This window comes from Halichoerus grypus, chromosome 5 (assembly GCF_964656455.1).
Source record: "Halichoerus grypus chromosome 5, mHalGry1.hap1.1, whole genome shotgun sequence".
Lineage (NCBI taxonomy): Eukaryota > Metazoa > Chordata > Mammalia > Carnivora > Phocidae > Halichoerus > Halichoerus grypus.
In genome coordinates, this window is record NC_135716.1 from 64,088,236 (window position 1) to 64,101,339 (window position 13,104).

The following is a 13,104-nucleotide window of genomic DNA, read 5'->3' on the forward strand; positions in this document are numbered from 1 at the left end:
AAAGCAGAAAATAGCTTTGAAAAAATAGTGGCTTCAAGGTATCCAGAATAGTCAAAACCTTCTTGAAAAAAAAAAAAAAAACCCACATTGAAGGATTCACACTTTCCTATTTCAAAACTTACTACAAATCTGTATTAACTAAAGCAGTGTGGCATTGTCATAAGTATGAGACTGGGAATCCAGAAATAAACCTTCACATTTATGTTAACTGATTTTTGACAAGGACACCAAGACAACCCAATGAGCAAAGAATAGTTTTTTCAACAAATGGTGCTGAGATATTTGGATAGCTGCATATAAAAGAATTAAGTTGGATCTCTTCTATAACGTAAGCAAAAATCTATTCAAAATTGGTCAAAAATTTAAATATGAGTTAAAACTACAAAACTCTTCGAGGAAAACATAGGGATAAATCTTTATGACCTTCTATTAGACAAAAACTTCTTAAATACAACACCAAAAGCATAAGCAAAAATAAATAAATAAATAAATTAGACTTCAGCAAAATTAAAAATTTTTGTACTTCAAAGAATATCATTAAGAAAGTGAAAAAGACAAGCCAACAGACTGGGGAAAAATATTTGCAAGTCCTATAACTGATAACAGACTTGGTGTCCAGAATATATTAAAAAAAAAAACTCTCATGACTCAGTAAGAAAAAGACAACAATCCAATTTATAAATGGGCAGAGAACTTGAATAGATACTCTACAAAGAAGATACAGAAGTGGATAATATGCACATGAAAAGATACTCAACATCAATAGTCATTAGGGAAATGTAAATCAAAACCACAATTATACACCACTTCATACCTGATAAGATAGCTATAATTAAAAAGACAGATAATAACAAGTGTTGGCAATAATGTGGAGAAATGGGGCGCCTGGGTGGCTCAGTCAGTTAACTGTCTGACTCTTGGTTTCAGCTCAGGTAGTGATCTCAGGATCCTGGGATCAAGCCCCATGTTGGGCTCTGCACTCAGCACGGAGTCTGTTTCCAATTCTACCCCCAACTCCCACCCCTCTCCCCACTTGTGTGCTCACATGCATATGCGCTCTCTCACGCTCTCTCAAATAAATAAATAAAATCTTTAAAGATTATCAATTTTTTAAAACAAAAATAATAACCACAGATCATGGGTTAATGATATGTAAAAGTAAAATGTAGAATAACAATAGCAAAAATGACAGGGAGGGAGGAAATGGCAGTATACTAAGGTTACATATGAAGTGATGTCATTATTTGAAGAAAGACTGTGCTTATTTAAGGATGATTGTTCTAAACCCTAAAGCAACCACTAAAATAACAAAGATATTTATAACTACTAAGTCAGTCATAGAGAGAAAATGAGATGCAAAAATAGGGGGGAGCAGGAAAGGAGGAAAAGGGAACAGATAAGACAGATAGCAAGATGGTACTTTAAACTCAGTTATATTGGTAATTATATTAAATGTAAATAGTCTAAACATTCCAATTAAAAGGCAGAGATGGTAAGACTGGATTTTGAAAATCCAATCACATGCTCTCTGCAAGAAACACTTTAAATGTAAATATATATACAGGTTAAAAGTAAAATTATAGGGAAATATATACACAAATAATAAGATTAGAAAGCTGGAGTGGCTATATTAAGATAGAACAGATTTCAGGATAAGAAATATTACCAGAGATAGATCAGGAAATTTTATAATGATTAAAAAGTACCAATTCATTAAGAAAACATAACAGTCCTCAATATATATGTACCTAATAACAGAGCTTCAAAATGCAGAAAGCAAAAATTGGCAGAAAGGAAACAGACAAATACATAATTAAAACAGAGATTTCAACACTCTAAGTAGCTAGTAAATCAGTAAGGATATAAAAGATTGGTACAACACAGCCAACTGAATTAATCTAATTGACTCTCAGAACATTCCACCTAAGAACAGAAGTTGGAATAGTCACCAAAATAGTCCATATGCTGAGCCATAATGCAAGCTTCAAAAACTTTAAGAAACTGAAATTTTACAGAGTACGTTATTTAACCACAACGGAATTAAATTAGGAGTAAAGGAAAGAGATCTTTAAAATCTCTAAATGTTTGGAGATTTAAAAATACACTTTTAGGGGCACCCGGGTGGCTCAGTTGGTTAAGCGACTGCCTTCGGCTCAGGTCATAATTCCAGGGTCCTGGGATCTAGCCCCGCATCGGACTCCCTGCTCGGCAGGAAGCCTGCTTCTCCTTCTCCCACTCCCCCTGCTTGTGTTCCCTCTCTCACTGTCTCTTTCTGTCAATTAAATAAATAAAATCTTTTAAAAAAAAATAAAAATAAAAACACACTTTTATTTTTTTAAGATTTTATTTATTTCTTAGAGAGAGAAAGAGAAAGCAGAGGGAGGAGCAAAGGGAGAGAGACAAGCAAACTCTGTGCTAAGCACTGAGCTCAACATGGGGCTCAATCTCAGGACCCTAAGATCATGAGCTGAGCTGAAACCAAGAGTCGTACACTTAAGCAACTGAACCACACAGGCACCCCTAAAAACACACTTTTAAATAACCTCTGGGACAAAGAAAAAAATCACAAGGAAAATTAGAAAATATTTGAACTGAGTGAAAGTGAAAACGAAAATTTGAAAATTTATGGGATGCAGTAGCATAGTGCTTAGAGGGAAATTTATAGCTTCAAATGCCTCTATTACAAAAGAGGGAAAATGATCTAACTTCCACCTCAATAAGCAAGAAAAGTAAATGCAAATTCAATTCAAAAGAAGGAAATAACAATGGTAACAGGAGAAATCAATGATATAGAAATATAGACTGACTACAGAAAAATATATATATACATACATACATATATATACATATATATATACACACATATATACACACATATATATATACACACAATAGAATACTACTCAGTGTATATATATATATATGTATGTATATATATATATATATATATATATACATCTCACATCTTTATCCATTCATCTGTTGATGGACATCTGAGCTCTTTCCATAGTTTGGCTATTGCAGACATTGCGGATATAAACATTGCGATGCAGGTGCCCCTTTGGATCACTACATTTGTATCTTTGGGGTAAATCCCTAGCAGTGAAATCATTGGGTTGTAGACAGTACCTCTATTTTTAACTTTTTGAGGAAACTCCATACTGTTTTCAAGAGTGGCTGTATCAGCTTGTATTCCCACCAACAGTGTAGGAGGGTTCCCCTTTCTCTGCATCCTCGCCAACATCTGTCATTCCCTGAGTGGCTAATTTTAGCCATTCTGACTGGTGTGAGGTGATATCCCAATGTGGTTTGGATTTGTATTTCCCTAATGCCGAGTGATGTGGAGCATTTTTTAATGTGTCTGTTGGCCATTTGGATGTCTTCTTTGGAGATATGTCTGTTCATGTCTTCTGCCCATTTCTTGATTGGATTACTTGTTCTTTGGGTGTTGAGTTTGATTAAGTTCTTTATTGATTTTTTGATACTAGTCCTTTATCTGATATGTCATTTGCAAATATTTTCTCCCATTCTTTCGGTTGTCTTTTGGTTTTGTTGACTGTTTCCTTTGCTGTGCAAAAGCTTCTTATCTTGATGAAGTCCCAATAGTTCACTTTTGCCTTTGTTTCCCTTGCCTTTGAGATGTGTCTAGCAAGAAGTTGCTGCAGCTCAAGTCACAGAGGTTGCTGCCTGTGTTCTCCTCTGGGATCTTGATGGATTCCTGTCTCACGTTTTGGTCTTTCATCCATTTTGAGTCTATTTTTGTGTATGGTGTAAGAAAATTGCCCAGTTTCATTCTTCTATATTTGGCTGTCCAATTTTCCCAACATCATTTGTTGAAGGGACTTTTTCCATTGGATATTCTTTCCTGCTTTGTCCAAGATTAGTTGACCATAGAGTTGAAGAGCCATTTCTGGGTTCTCTATTCTGTTCCATTGATCTATGTGTCTGTGTTTGTGCCAGTACCATACCGTCTTGATGATTCAGCTTTGTAATAGAGCTTGAAGTCCAAGATTGTGATGCCACGAGCTTTGGTTTTCTTTCTCAACACTCCTTAGGCTATTCAGGGTCTTTTCTGGTTCCATACCAATTTTAGGATTCTTTGTTCCATCTCTGTGGAAAAAAAAAGTTGATGGTATTCTGATAGGGATTGCATTGAAAGTATAGATTGCTCTAGGTAGCATAGACATTTTAACAATATTTGTTCTTCCAATCCATGACCATGAAATATTTTTCCATTTTTTTGTGTCTGCCTCAGTTTCTTTCATGAGTGTCCTATAGTTTTCTGAGTATAGTTTTCTGAGATGTAATCTACTGTGTTTCTGGTTTCTAATTCATTGATCTCTGCTCTAATCTTAATTATTTCTCTTCTAATGTGTGGCTTAGGCATCGTTTGTTGCTTTTTCTCTAGTTCTTTAAGGTGTAGAGTTGGTGAATTCAGGATTTTTCCTTTTTTTCTTTGAGTGAGGCTGGATGGCTATGTATTTCCCCCTTAGGACCGCCTTTGCAGTATCCCATAGGTTTTGGACCGATGTGTTTTCATTCTCATTGGTTTCCCTGAATTGTTTAAGTTCTTTCATTTCCTGGTTGACCCAAACATTCTTGAGCAGAGTGGTCTTTAGCTTCCAAGTGTTTGAATTTCTGCCAAATTTTTTCTTGTGATTGAGTTCCAGTTTTAAAGCATTATGGTCTGAGAATATGCAGGGGATAATCTCAATCTTTGGTTTCGGTTGAGACCCGATTTGTGACCCAGTATGTGGTCTATTCTGGAGAAATTCCATGCGCACTTGAGAAGAATGAGTATTCTGTTGTTTTAGGGTGGAATGTTCTGTATATATCTATGCGGTCCATCTGGTCCAGTGTGTCATTCAAAGCTGTTTCTTTGTTGATTTTCTCCTTAGATGATCTGTCTATTGCTGAGAGTGGAGTATTGAGGTCTTCTACAATTAATGTATTGTTATCAATATAACTCTTTATTTTGGTTAACAGTTGGCTTATGTAGATGGCTGCTCCCATGTTGGGGGTGTAGATATTTACAATTGTTAGATCTTCTTATTGGATAGACCCTTTAAGAATGATATAGTGTCCTTCTGTTTCTCCAACTACAGTCTATAGTTTAAAATCTAGTTTGTCTGATATAAGATTTGCTAGCCCAGCTTTCTTTTGAGGTCTGTTGGCATGGAAGATGGATCTCCATCCCTTCACTTTCAGTCTGGATGTATCTTTAGGTTCAAAATGAGTCTCTTGTAGACAGCATATGGATGGGTCCTGTCTTTTTATCCAATCTGCAACCCTGTGCCGTTTTATGGGAGCGTTTAGGCCATTCACGTTGAGAGTGATTATTGAAAGATATGACTTTATTGTCACCATGTTGCCTGTGAAGACCTTGTTTTCATAGATTGTTCCTGTAAATTTCTGTTGTATATCACTCTTGGGGTCTTTCTCCTTTTATAGAACCCCCCCCCCTTAATATTTCTTGCAGGGCTGGCTTAGTGGTCACATATTCTTTCAGCTTCTGCCAGTCTTGGAAGCTCTGCATCTCTCCATCCATTCTAAATGACAGCCTTGCCAGATAAACTATTCTTGGCTGCATGTTCTTCTCGTTTAGTACCCTGAATATGTCTTGCCAGGCCTTTCTGGCTTGCCAGGTCTCTGTGGATAGGTCTGACGTTATTCTGATGTTCCTCTCTCTGTACATAAGGAATCTCTTCCCCCTAACTGCCCTTAAGATGATTTCCTTGGTTCTAAGATTTGCGAGTTTTACTATTACATACTGGGGTGTTGGCCTGTTTTCCTTGATCTTGGGAGGGGTCCTCTCTGCCTCTAGGACATGAATGTTTGTTTCATTCCCCAGATTAGGGAAGTTCTCAGCTACGATTTGCTCAAATATATCTTCTAGTCCCCTCTCTCTCTCCACCCCCTCCGGGATTCCAGTAATTCTGACATTGGAACGTTTCATGGTGTCACTTATTTCTCTGATTCTATTTTCATGGATTCTGAGTTGTTTTTCCCTGGCCTCCTCTTTTCCCTTTTTATCTATTAAATTGTCTTCCAGGTCACTAATTTGTTCTTCTGCCTCACTTACCCTAGCTGCTAGATTATCTAGATTAGATTGGATCTCATTGATAGCATTTTTAAGTTCTGCCAATTCAGCTTTCATTTCTGCCCTTAGAGACTCTATGTTGCCATTCACTGATTTCTCCATTCTAGCTATTGTCTTCACAATTGCTAGCCTGAATTCCATCTCCGACATCTTGGTTATATCTGAATCCATTTGTAAATCTGTGGCATAAGTCATAATCTCTGAGTCTTTCCTATTTTGGGGGTTCCTCCTCCTAGTCATTCTGTTGAGGAGTGGTTGAGGGAATGTATAGAGTCCAAATTATTGACCACAACCCAAGGAAGAGGCACCTGTTTTCTAGGGACCTTAGGGTTGCTGGCCTCTTGGTCCTCCCAGCCTGTCTTCTGGGGTAAGGGCCTGCCACACTTTTACTCAGGCAACCCTGTTTGGGCAGAGTTGCCCTGCCCCCGTGGTGGAGGATGGGCTCAGTGAAAACCGGTTTTGGGGGGCTTTTGTTCTCTGGCGGCTTTCCCTGGTGGCTTTCCGCGTCTCTTCTGAGAGTCAGTGCAGAAGAGACCGTTTCCAACCCCTCTGCCTCAGAGCAGAGAGATCGCCATCTGTTCTTCAGTGAGCTCTCCAGGCCACACTATCTCTGTTTCTGTCTGTGCTGCTATAAATTGTAGTGTCCTGGGTTGTGCGCCCCTCAGCACAGCTCCCAGTCCTTGCCTCCAGGTCAGGGCACAGAGGCACATCTCTGCCCTTTGTGCTGCTAAAACTGTCAGCCGCCCCCAGTTTGCATGCGTGACCTTGCTGCTCCAGGTTTCCATTCGGGGGGCTGCCCTAAAGTCCTTTCCCTGCTGCTACAGGTCTGCAAGTCTGTGCCCGGTCCCCAGTGCGGGAGGCTATCGCTCACCGGCGGTGTAGGGTCCTGACGGCTCAGCTCCCTCCTCCTTCCATTTATCCTCCGATATCTGCCTGCAGAATCATGGCTCCCCGCTTTGCACCTTGAAACCAACTGCCTGCGATATTCTGTTTGTAGAGATCCAGATCTATCTTCTTACATCTCAGGCTGATTTCATGGGTGCTCAGCTGGTAGATATCCAGCTCAATTCCAGGGACCGGTTGGAATAGGGTCCCCTACTCCTCCACCATCTTTTCCCCCCTCATATCAACAAGTTTAATTTAACTCTATTGACAGGATTGGGGAAGGGAACTTTATTAGGGGTTGGAGTGGTACTTACAAGAATTATATCATCATGTTCCATAGTAGGAATTCAGTAGATAATTATCTAAGATTTAAAAATCAATAAATAACAGCTGTTATTTAGTAATGTAGAGGTAAGTGTATGTAGGAATAGCTGTAGAAACTGAAAGTGGTTTTGTTATAAGCCCTTAGTACTCTTTAAGTTTTGTTATAAACCCTATGGTCTTATTTTTTAACAGTGTTGATTGCATTGCTTTGATTTTTAAAAAATCTAATTTAAAAATGACTGAATGATTGGTAAAGAATGCCTGGTTAACAGAATTCTGTTAACATATATCACCGTATCCCCCATTAGGCTGAGAGCATTTAAGAGCAAGGAATTTTTGTTATTTCAGAATTCCCTAGAGTTCAGCCCAGTGAGTGCCTGGCACATAACAGGCACCAACTACATGTTTACAGAATGAATGAATAAACGAACAATAAAAAATATTCAACCATCTGAAGAAGGAATGTAAACCATTCAGCAAGTTCCAGAGGCTGGGCTATGCCAAAAGTTGCTTTTTCCTCCCATAAAGAGAAGATAACCAGGGAGTAAGGATGAAATTTCAAGTTCTTTTCCTTTCACCAAGAAGAAAAGCAATTTAAAATGCCCTGCATAGCTTCTTGGAAGAGTGAATATAGAGTTGCCCAGGGTTCATTTAAAATGTGCTCTTGTGTTGTTGGTGGAAACGCAACATGGTGTAGCCACTCTGGAAAACAGTATGGGAGGGTCCTCTTTCAAAATGTTAAAAACAGAATTACCCTACAACCCAGCAATTGCACTACTAGGTATTTATCCAAAAGATACAAAAATGCTGATTTGAAACATCCCAATGTTTATAGCAGCACTATCAACAGTAGCCAAATTATGGAAGGAGCCCAAAAGTCCATTGACTCATGAATGGATAAAGAAGATGTGGTAATAATGGAATATTACTCAGCGACCAAAAAGAATGAAATTGCCATTTGCAACAACATGGATGGAACTTGGGTGTATTATACTAAGCAAAACAAGTCAGTCAGAGAAAGACAAATGTATGATTTTACTCATGTGGAATTTAAGAAACAAAATAGATGAACACAGGAAAAGGGAAGGAAAAATAAAATAAGATTTAAAACAGAGAGGGAGGCAAACCATAAGAGACTTTTAAGTCTAGGAGAACAAACTGAAGGTTGCTGGAGGAGAGGTGGGTGGCTGGATGGGCTAAATGGGTGATGGGAATTAAGGAGGGCACTTGCTAGGATGAGCACTGGTTGTTACATGTAAATGATGAATCACTAAACTCCTGAAACCAGCACTACACTATATGTTAACTAACTTGAATTTAAATTTAAAAATGATAGGAACAATAAAAAAATAAAACATGCTCTTGTGGTCCATTTCAAATCAACTTCCAATGGCTTAGTAAAAGGACATGTTGAAGTTTAGCAACAAAATATTAACTTGTTTCTTGGTATGTATTATTGGGGTCAGTGTCTCCATTTTTTTGTCTTTTATTTTTCCATTCTTTATGCTCACTGACTGAAGCTGCCCCAAAGCTGTGACATCAAACCCTGTGCCATGGGAGAGAAAGCTCAATGTGCCACACATAAGGTCGTTGACATCCCTCCTAAAAGTCTTCAACAACAGACAGCTTTGTGCCATGGGGAAAAAGAAGTAGACATCATTAGCGACTTCTAACAAAAACCCTATAATTACCCAAGGTTTTTAGCACTTAGAGCAGCTGCTTTTATATGGACATCCATAGGTTCCTGTATACACCTACAGAAAATACAGGAAATATGAAAAAAAAAAAATAATAATGGTCCCTTAGGATAGTTAAATAACTTTGAATCTTCCAATCAAGAGTCTGGTTTGAGCAATGAAAAAGAATTTTAAGAAAAATTAAAAGGAAAAGATATAACAACTGCAACAAAAATTCTGGCAGGGCAACTTAAAATCTTGGAGCTCTGTGGAAGGAATAAGAAAAGGAAAAAGAGGGGCGCCTGGGTGGCTCAGTTGGTTAAGCGACTGCCTTCGGCTCAGGTCATGATCCTGGAGTCCCAGGATCGAGTCCCGCATTGGGCTCCCTGCTCGGCAGGGAGTCTGCTTCTCCCTCTGACCCTCCTCCCTCTCATGCTCTCTGTCTCTCATTCTCTCTCAAATAAATAAATAAAATCTTTAAAAAAAAAAAAAAAGAAAAAAAGAGAAGGAAAAAGAAAATAGAATTGGGTCACTGGCAAAAATAGGTATTCCCAAACAGTGCCCATTCCCTAGCCTTCTGAGGGTACTAGAGCCACAGGGGAGTGGCTACATTAGAGGTGGAGGCACAGGATACAGACCTGGAAGAAGCTTCCTTCTATTTGGGATTTCATTCGCTTCCCTCTCACTTCTACAGACCCACAGCTGCCAAAGACTCCCCCCAAGATCCTCTAACCCTGCCCTCATTTCTCTTATTCCCTAGTCCAAAACTGGTCCAGGGCAGAGATTTGGGGCAAGGGAGATGGAGGGAGGAGAGGGGCAGGGTGGCAGAAGAGTAGAGGAGGAAACAGAGTAACAGAAGATAAATCCTGTCTTTTCCTCTTTCTATGTCTGTGGCCCCTCTAATCAGAAAATTTTTCAAAGTGGCTTCATACAAGTTCTGCTTTATAATTCCTGTCCTTCTAATGTCAGATCCATTGATTCATGCATGCATTCGTTCATGTCTTCTTATCCATTCATTCAAAACACCTACCATCTGGCAGTGCTTGCTATGGGGGGAGACAATAGTGAACAAAAAACATAGTCCCTGGCCATGAAGAGCTCTCACACTTGAGGGGAAGAGAAACATTAAGCACATAATCACCCAAAAACAAATGTAAAATAGCACCTCTGGCAAATACTACAAAGAAAAAGTATGTGACTTTGAGAGCCTGCAACAGGGGGATTTGCCTTAGTTAGAGAGCTCAGTGAAAGCTTCCCTTAGGAAGGGATTGCTAAACTGGGCTCTCAGAGAACAGAAGGGTTTACCAGGTAGAGAATAGCATGTGCAAAGGCCCCGGAGAAGGTGAGAGTTTGACAAAGATGAGAACAGGAAGCAGAGAGAGTGAAGGTGGAGCATACTACACATAGAGGCTGATGGGTAGATGGGTCACTTAGGTCATGGTAGAGAGTTTTGTCTTTAACCTAAGAACAATGGTGAATCACTGAAGGTGTTTAAGCAAGGGGTAAAGTAGTAACAGAATAGCATTTTGAAAAGACCAGCATAGCTACAGTGTGGAGAATAGCTTGGAAGAGGCTAGACTAGTTAAGAAGTGAGAGATGGTAGAAATTTGAATAGAGCTGGGGTAAAAATTAAGTGAGTAGACACTCTGGAGAGCTGTTTGGAAATCAAGTGTACAGAACTTGGTGGTGAGTTGGATATACAGAGCATCGAAGAAGGAGAGGTCAAGAAGGATTCTCTGGCTTCTGCCTTGCTCGAGAGTCAGGTTCAGTGGAGAGGGAGAAGATCATGAGTTTTAGCCATACAGAGTTTGAGGTGCCTTTGTAGTCTTCCAGAGAAAATATTAAGTAGACAATTGGATATATAAAGCCAGAGCCCAGTGGACAGAAGAACATGGGTGTCTTCAACATATTGGTTATGTGGTCACTTAAACGGCCATGATGAATGATACTGCCTAGATATGGGAGGAAAGAATATTTGATGAAATGCTCAGTGTAGTTTCCCATAAAATCTGGTTCTTCCTGTCATGTACAGATGACCCTTCCTTCCTCAGTGTAACAGATGTTTTACTATTTTCATCAATGTGGCTATTCTTTTTCTGTAAAGGGTATAAATGGAGATCGTGGTGTGTTAGACAATTGTTTTTCTAGCCATGATTTTACAGTCTGCTGTGGTCCAGGGAAGGAAAACAAGTTTGAAAGAAATAAATGTAGATTATAGAAAAGGAAGCAAGTGAATTGATCCCTGAACATCTGCCACAGGGATACCTATCTGCTCCCATTCCCCATAGGAAACTGTATGCTCAGAAAACATGGTGATGTCCTTGGAGAGGTTTTATAGCACTGTCACTGCACAGATATTCTTTGGGCTTTTTCTCAATAGGTTGTTTCCATGGGCCAACTCAGGCAACTGTCCATGGGGTATAGCTCTTTTTTATGAAATGGTTTCTCCAGTCTCAAAAGCAACTTTTATAAAACAGCTTGTTTATACATTAGGGATTTCTATGGTCAGAAGTTTGTTACTTGTAGAGTCAGAGATTCATTCAGGATCCAGGGAGCCTGCAAAAATGTAGAATCACAAAACCATTAGGGAGCAGTCAGTAAGATAAGATGTTCCAAAGAAGTGAAACTGAGAAAGTTTGAGATTGTAATGTATGGCTCAGTGATAAGGTTAGCAGTGCCTGTTCAGAAGGACCAGGCTGCAGGAGTGCCCAGTGATTGAGGAAGCACAGTCAGTGGCTTAGACTCTTATAACTCCAAATGTCGTCCTAAGACCAGCAGCATCAGCATCAGAAATGCAGAATCTCAGCTTCTGCTCCAGACCAAATATATCAGAACCCGCATTTAATAAATGAGATCCCTAGGTGATTCTTAAGCACATAAAAGTTTGAGAAACACAGCTCTGTACTACTGTTTCAAGAAGTGTAGCGATGGTAGGTTAACAGATAGGATAAAAGCCATAGGGGAGAGAGAGATTAGAAATGGAAATGCAAGAGAAAGAAGACCCCAAGAAGAGAAGGCCTATGGAGAAGCGAAAAGATCAAGAGGACTGATTAATTTGAAAAAAGAGATGGGACTCTTCCTTTGGTCACAAAAATAGGAAAGAGGAATGGAAGAAGTGTGAGACCAAAGGCAGGAAACAGAAAACTCTGTGGGCAATGACCCAGTTCTCCCCAATAGACAACAAAGTCAACCACTGAGGAGGAGAAAGAGAGGTTTGAGACCAAACAATACTCCATAGTTTAAATTCAGAGGGCTCTAGTTTAAATGACATTTACTTTTGGTTAACATTCCTTTGCATTTTTTCCTGTAACTCCTTTAAATAAGTATGCATCAATGTATTAAAATATTAAAACTTCACTGGCCATTTACAATAAAACTTCCATTTCTATAAGTAGTTGATGAGACATGAACTCCACTAGGGCCAACATTATATACCTTGATGACATATTAAGTCAAATAAACATCATGGTTGCAAAAATGTATAAAAACTTGAAAGAATAGTAATATTAAAAAAATCTTTACCTATAATTTTTATGTCTGCAAAGTTTGCTAAATCAATAAAATAATCTGAAAAGTTCATTTCACAGTCAGATGTATTAGTGATTTACTTCATTGGTTTTCTGATGACCATTTATCATGAAGTAAAGCATCTTCAGAATGAATGGTGGAAATAAAAAATTTGATGTGCCTGCCTCTTAAGATAAACTAAATATTTGATTTATAAGACACAAATGAACAAACCACCATGGCCTGTCATGTTTTTCCAGTTTCTAATTTATTCAACCTCTGCTCAATATTGATCCTCACAAGCAGAGTAACCCAAAGATAAATGTATTCACTCCACAGTTTAGTCAGAAACAAGCCAAAAATTATAGATTTTCCCAGGCAGATGATGACAAGCAGTCAGGGGAATGACAAATGGCTGTCTTTAGATTTAGTTAAGACAGTTGGACCAGACATTTCCGATAAAGATTGGAGCATGCTGGTCAAATACAGGTTCATCAGTGGCCATCATTAATTGTAGAGCAAGCACTGCCAGTTACTGCAGGCGCCTACACAGGAGCTCGGGCACCAGCCCTGCATGGGAAAAAGAATCGGTTCCTCAGTATTTTGCAGCAC

At 39.0% G+C, this 13,104-nt stretch overlaps 2 protein-coding genes across 3 annotated transcripts in view; one reads left to right on the forward strand and one right to left on the reverse strand.

Annotated features, from left to right (window-relative positions):
* The window catches only part of CSPP1 (centrosome and spindle pole associated protein 1), a 252,250-nt gene that overhangs the window by 220,044 nt on the left and 19,102 nt on the right, over positions 1-13,104 (reverse strand). Inside the window, exon 3 of the mRNA XM_078072319.1 lies at positions 1-61. This exon is cut by the window's left edge and continues 85 nt beyond it. The gene's annotated coding sequence lies outside the window, so the exon portion shown is untranslated. The remainder of the gene's footprint in view (positions 62-13,104) is intronic.
* The window catches only part of PPP1R42 (protein phosphatase 1 regulatory subunit 42), a 50,389-nt gene that overhangs the window by 19,203 nt on the left and 18,082 nt on the right, over positions 1-13,104 (forward strand). The gene's annotated exons all lie outside the window — the stretch shown is intronic.